The sequence below is a fragment of the Cupressus sempervirens genome, chromosome 4 (genome assembly GCF_028749045.1).
Source record: "Cupressus sempervirens isolate cs-2001-9-10 chromosome 4, ASM2874904v1, whole genome shotgun sequence".
Taxonomy (NCBI): domain Eukaryota; kingdom Viridiplantae; phylum Streptophyta; class Pinopsida; order Cupressales; family Cupressaceae; genus Cupressus; species Cupressus sempervirens.
In genome coordinates, this window is record NC_143121.1 from 648,891,232 (window position 1) to 648,898,694 (window position 7,463).

Sequence of the window (7,463 nt, forward strand, 5' to 3'; positions counted from 1 at the left end):
GATGATTAAAGAAAGAAACATCATAGGATACCCAACTCTAAATAACATAAAATGTTATAAAATGTATCACTTATGAATTAAACTATAGATGATTATTAAATAATAAACATAACTACCAATGTATAAAAAGATATTTTCTAGGCAATATACACATGATCTTGCATATAACAAAGTTTTTTATAGCCAAAGATAATAATGTACCATAAAATAATTCAATCTTTAGAGAAATGAAGAAGATGAAAGGATACTATTGTCACAAAATTTTGTGCCCTTACCTGATGTTTTTACCTAAAGGAAACATTGTGAAACATGGAAACAACCTCCAAGTTGTGGGACTTGAATAGTGAGGTTGAGTCTCTAGAGAAGGCTGACTTCCTTTGCTATCAAGATGCACCTAACTATTCTTGGAGGGGAAAGGGGAAGAAGGCATGGATAGAATTGTTAACCTAATATATCCTAAGGAGGTGATGCACCAAAATAGAATGTTCAATCTTCACTTTGCCTAATAATACACAGTTTATTAACACAATCTCAAAGTATATAGATTCTAACTTGGTTTATCTCAACCATCACATGAATATCAGAGAACTAAATAATTCTATAGAGAAGAACCTTCAAACTATAACATTCAAAAGCCAAGGGTAGATATAGTCATGCAATTAGAGAGAATGAGAAAATACATTAACAAAAGGCAAGGAATTTTGCATAGTATATTAATGGTAGAAAGAGATGCAAGAAGAGATTATAATAATGTAGAGGCAACAAAAATCATAGAAGTATAGCACACAATAATACAAGAGGATCAAAGATAAGAACAACCCTAAGAAGGGTTACAAAATTTTCTTTTATAGTACAACCATAACTAAGATAACTTTGATTGGAAGTGACCTTACAACTACTGCCATTAAGTCCTTAGGGAATAATCACTACAAATATGAGAGATATTTGATCATGGTACACTTTTAGATGTAGGAAATCAATACTAAAAAACCCTAAGAAGATAGAAGTGGTGGCCATCAATGCAGAATGGAGAAGAATGAGTAATTGGATGGTCAAGTAGAGAGCTTCAGCCATAACTATGCATGGGGGGAACCATATAGTGGTTTTTGTTGATCCAAAGATCAAATTTTTTCATTATTTTTTGCCCTTTTCAAACCCTTTTGATGTGTTAAAATCCTAAAAATTAGTAATTTGATGAAGAAACTCATACAATCTTCCATGTGGCCCAATAGTTTTATTTCCTTTTGCCACCCTACACGATCTTCACAAGTTTGACCACCAGATCATATAACCCTCACCACCTTTTAAAATTTAACCATTCTCTTCTTGTGTAACTACCAACTAATTGTGATTTGAGTGTAATTTTTACCTTTAAAATTGGACCCTCCATGTATATGTGTCAACCTCTCACTTTGTCACATGAAATAACTATGTTGTATCTTCATAAAGTGACAACTATAGATCTTATCCCATCTGATGGTCTTGAAATTTTATTAATCATGTCATCATATCAATTGATAGGAATTTTGGTCCCATGCCAACTCATCTGACAACCTTCCACCTCACCTATGGCCCACAAGGAAAATTGGACACATAATGGAAGAATGAATTAGAAACTGCTAGTTGGACTCTACTCTAACAACTTCAATAGCTGCAAGAAAGAAGGCCCACCCTGGACACACGACATGATGTCACTTTGTCACATGAAATAAATAATGAGCACTTATGCAAGGCAGAAAAGCAATGGTCATAGATCACAAAAGATCAGATGATGAGTAAAAGGTCCCATTGGTAACCGCACTGATTAGAGGGGGATGGGCCCATGGTGCAACCTGGCAATATTTCACTTTGTCGCTATGACAAAAGAGACTAAAATTTCTAACAATGATAAAGTGACAACCCTCAATCCTTTTGTATTTGATGGTGGATAAAATATGGGCACACAAAGATATTAAAATGCATAGTCACTTAGGAAAAGATATATAACCTAAGGTCATCAAAATATATTTATTGTGCCCTAATGTTTGAATATTTCAAATATATGAACATTGGTAGAGTTAAAATTCAAATATTTCCATTTTGGTGAGAGGGAAAAATGGCTAATAGATACCACATTATTGCCACTTAGTTATCACAAAAGTGATGATAAAGGGTTATCAGATCCTTGAGATAAAAGAAAATTAAAATCCAATATATGTTCTAAATGAGACATTATGTTATCGTAAAGATGCACTTACAAGCATTAGATTGCACTCAGGATGTTATTCCCTACATACAACATTAAATTCATGTAAGAGAAAATATGAAATTATAAGACAATGCAATCTCATAAAGGATATTGGGAAAAAAAAGAGAAGAAGAGACATGTTATACCTTCCTAGGTAGTTTCAATTTATACAAGACATGTGATTTCAATAAAACATAAGATTTAACTTAGGATGTTATTCCACAAGTAATTACAATAAATAAGTGTAGAAAAAAATGTCATCAGAAAAAAGGAAAATAATTCATCAAAGGGAGAAAAATAGATCCTATGATATAGATATAAAAGAGGAAATAGGGCCTTTCCCCACAAGTGAGGAGACAAGATACTTGACTATTATGTTACTCACAAAGTAGGACAAAGAGCCCTCAAAGAATAGGGTAATAATATCTCATCTCTAGGAGAAACATAATAGGGATATAGATGTATCAAGTAAAATGATCATGAAAAAGAAACCGTTCAATATTTCACATCATACCAAACATAATGTAAGCAACAAATTGAAGACAAGGATGAAGCATAGAAAAAGAAGATCTCTTAGGTGTAATTAGATGGAAATGTAAAGAGAATTGATGCACATATTTATTGAATAAAGGGTTTTGATGTACAAAGTCAAGAATATAGAGTGTTGGTTTGAAATCTAGGGTTTCCCAATCTTGAAGAGTTGAGAACCCAATTATAGATTCAATGTGAGTAGCATCCTTAGGATCTACGTTTGAATTAGTTAAAGTAAGGTCATAAGAATCATCTTTGTCAACAAAATAAGAATAAGCATTAAGTGTGTGGTAGTATATTTCTGAGAGACTCTTAAGAGAAATATTTTAAAAACCTCTTTAAGAAGGAATGTCAATGAAATGCATAGAAAGAGATTGATTTTAAGTAATACCAATGTCATCATCTAAATGTATCTCATGAGGAAGGGAATAATCTATGTCCTTATCCAAGGGTTTGGCCCAAATAGGAGAATCATTTAAGGGATAAAATCACACACTAGAGGAGTAATTATTATGTGGAAGAGAGTAATATTTCTATCCAAGGGCTTATCCCAAATAGTAGCACTATCAAGGTTAGGAACATTATGAATTACTAAAGTTTTATCAACATCATCTTAAGGAAGGTGAGCCTCAATAAAAAGAACATATTAAAGCATCACCATTTGCATAAAATGGAATATCTTGAAGATGTTGAAGATATGTTGAAAATAAATATAATAAACCCATTGAAAGGAAATAAATAAAATGCAAGCTATGAATGAACTAGATGCAATATTTTTGTATTTCCAAAATCCAAATATATGAAATGCAATCTATGTGAGAACAATGCAAAAGGAGATCAAAATACCACCAATGTAAACAATAGCATATAAAATAGATCTAGATGCACCAAAATCTAATGTATGAAGAGAGATAATGCAATCTAACTCCAACAAGAAAGGGGTACAAAGTCAGGTTCACTTAAATGTTTAGGGGTAAAATGGAAGCACTTTAATGAGATATAGGCCTCCACTTTATGCCACTAATCCATTCAAATATGTATATGAGGGTAAGAGAGAATGTCCAAATATGATTCCTTTTTATAACCCAAATTAGATTATCAAAGACCCAAAAGTGAAAGGATGTTGATACTTGATTGGATTTTAAGAAGGAATACAATATAAGGAAATGTTCTTTAAGCCCATGTCTGACAATATATATATATGAAGTTGAGCTAATTTATTAAATAATCTAGAGCTAAGTGCAAAGTATGTACAATCATCCCAGTTAAGATATAGATCTAGCATAAAGATATGTAAGGAAATAAAATATGTAAGACTCACCTTGAAATATGTAATAGAATATGCATTTTCATTTTGAAAATTATGGTTCTGAGCCTATTTCTAAATATTCGACTCTAGATGTCTAAATAAAATGATGAAGCAGATGAAATCTAGAAATTGTTCTTCCAAAAAGTTAGTAGGGTCTAGGTTGACCTGGAAGGTTGTTGAGCTATCATTTTTCATGATGCTTAACAGTAGGAATCCTTTTGAACTCCTCTCTTGAAAAGAAAATCCAAGAATCAACTCCAAGGTTCTAGGTGATCTTGCAACCTACTCGAATTTTCTCAGTTGAAGATAAATGTGAATGTTCACAAGGAGGCCTTTTTTGGTTTTGATAACTTCAGATACGATGTGGAATTTTTTCGCTACTTCAAAATAGTAAACACATGAAAAAAAACATATCTTTGTATTTTTTATGATGAGTGCAATCTAACAATGCAACTATAAGAATTCCTAATTTAACAAAGGGGTTAGTAAAGAAAATAACAAATATAGGGTGACAAGAAGTTTACGCAAACAACATGAAAAGTAAATCCTAATGGACATAAACTATGGAAAGAACATGTTTGCAAGTTAAGCTTTCAAAAATATTAGTGGGTAACCAATGAAAGTAGGACCAACACTTTCTTAATTCCATTGATGCAATTGTCGATGGGGAATTCAATAATTGTATGATGTTTCACTTTTCATCAAATCACAAGGCCACAAAAAGTGTGCTCATGTGAGACAAAAAGCTACGAAACAAAATGGGTGATCTCTTCTCAAACTAGATACGTCAGCAAAATTTATAAAACCATAGAAAACACCAGAATTAAAAAGATTACACAACCATAAATAATGCAATAAAATTTTGGCTCAATTACATCCTATGAACATACATTCACAAAATATAACACACTTAGGCATGAATCACCACACTCCAAATACGAGCACCAAAAGCATATATTATTGCAAAATAATGATGACCTTGATTACATATTACAATCTAGTGTTTATAAGAAATATTCTCCTCAATTTGTGTTGATATTGAGAGATATCTTTATGTAATCATATGCTTTAAACTAATAAGATAAATCTATTTATGTACACATTATCTATCTAACTGGTGCTAAGTAGGACTTCATCCATTTTATATCATTAATTGGATGTGCAAGCCTTTAGGAAGAAGAGAGCCTTCATTTGATGTAGGAGTGTCTAGAAGTGCCAAAAATAAAAGCTCCATTTTCACTAGGCATTTGTAGGAGTCAAACTATCATCAGAATGTATTTTCGATGCATGGAAAGCTCTACTTTTAGAATTTAAAATTAACAATCGGTGCACCTCTGACTTCTTCAAAATCTTCCAAGAAACTATTTCAAAAAGTGCACCAGCATGCCTAGCATACCTGGCACAGTAGCGCAGCTTAGAAATTAGGCACCAAAATTGCAAAATTTCACTAAGTGTCAAAATTGAAATTCTACCTTCTGGGTTTTGCTCCCCTTTATCCAAAACTATGTCTAGATATTTTCCCTTGAATTTCTCAGTTATCTTAATGACCTAAGCCAAATCCAATAAATCTAAGGCATTATATTTATCCTTTACTTTTTTCCTGTAGTCATCTACTTCTATACAAGTTTCTACAAAATCCTTGAGTTTTGTATAAAGCATTACAAAGCTTCTTCCATTCTAAATGCATGTCAGATATCGTCATCATTAGAAACTTCATCAAAAATTTTCCAAAATCTTTGAACAACTACCTATACTGGCACTAGCTTTTCTCATGCATCATCCTCAAGAATGTCCAAACATGCATCACTATAATGTCTCTCAGCTTCCAAAATTTTCTCATGGGCTTGGTCCCTGAACCTATGAATCTCTTCATGTAATGTTTCCATTACTTTATTACTATCTGCAATCTTCTCTATCCAATCATCTATCTTATCTAATTCCTCAACTATATATACATCCATTAGCATCTAGTACCTTTGGCCTTTTATTGTATGAAATGCCTACAAGTCTTTTCCCTACGTATGCACTTTATCCATTAAATCAAAATCTTGATTCAAAATTTCTACCAACTTATTCACATTCTCCTACTTAACATGCAATAATTTAAGATTTCCTTGAATAATCAATACACCCTTTTCCTCAAAATTTTCTCACCATTGCTGACAAGCATTTAGAAATGGGTCCATCTGTACTGCTCCCCTATCACTTCTTTGAATTGCTACATTTAAAGTTTCCTTGGGATTAGTGGGATCTAAGGGGCCAACAAATTCACTCAAATATCCCTTTAGGATTTCATTTTTCCACTAAAGTGTTAACAATTTTGCCCCATCCTACTCTAAGCTCCTAAACACCTTCTTCATCCATGTTGTTACCATTAGCTTCGTGGTCTCCAATGTTGGCTTTCCAAGCATAACTTCATGGATCTGATAATCTCTTTCTTCTACATTTGATTCTAGAGGAGGGATAGGTATGTGAGAAAAAAGGTCTTGATTCTGACCACTCATGAAAAAGGTTAGTGCTTGCACATCCTTTGGAGATGAATTAGGTTTCCTTAGAACATCTATCAATTCTATTCTATCCTCCTCATCAGTAGTGAATTGTTGTTTCTTGTTTCTTATCACTTTTTTTCTAAGCCACCTTGGAATATGTTGTACTAGGGATTTACCTTTAGAGGATGAAGGAGTTTTCTTAGCTATATTCTTCCCCTTATCATCCTTTCTGGAGCCTTCTCCCTCTGTGAGATACCAACACCTGGAGTCTCTATACCTATGGAGCCAACAATTCTCACCTTGATGTCTTGGGAAGCTTTTTGTGGTTGCTCAATTACCTATCCTTCTTCTGACACTTCATCAATGGATACTTGTTGTGGCTCTCCTTCATGCTTTATTTAAACATGTTCAATTTTTGCACCTAGAGGAAGATGTGTAGTTGATCCCTTGTCTATAGAGAATGTGACTTGTACCTTGGATGCTAGAACTACCTCAAGTCTTTGTGATTTGGGGTGCATCTAACTCCAATCCTCCTATTGAGCTTGATTAGTTAGAGTATCTCTTATCTTATCCCCAACCAACTTAGTACCCATGAGCATAATGCAATGCCCCACCCAGATATCCTTGGAAAAAAGGATGAAAAACAAGCAAGATAAAAAAAAATTTAAACCAAGAGTAAGTGCACGTGATAAAAACCTACCTAGATCATAAAGATCACAATGGAAGACTAACAATCAACTAACACCAATAAATCTCCAAATAGCACTACTAACCAAAACATAAATAAGAAGACATACAAGATCAACCAAGCCGATAGACAAATGTTGACTCCTAAAAATTGGCTATGTCTGAAATCCTAAATTCCTGAAATTTAGCTAAGTCTGGATTTTTGCAGCCCTAAAATTTC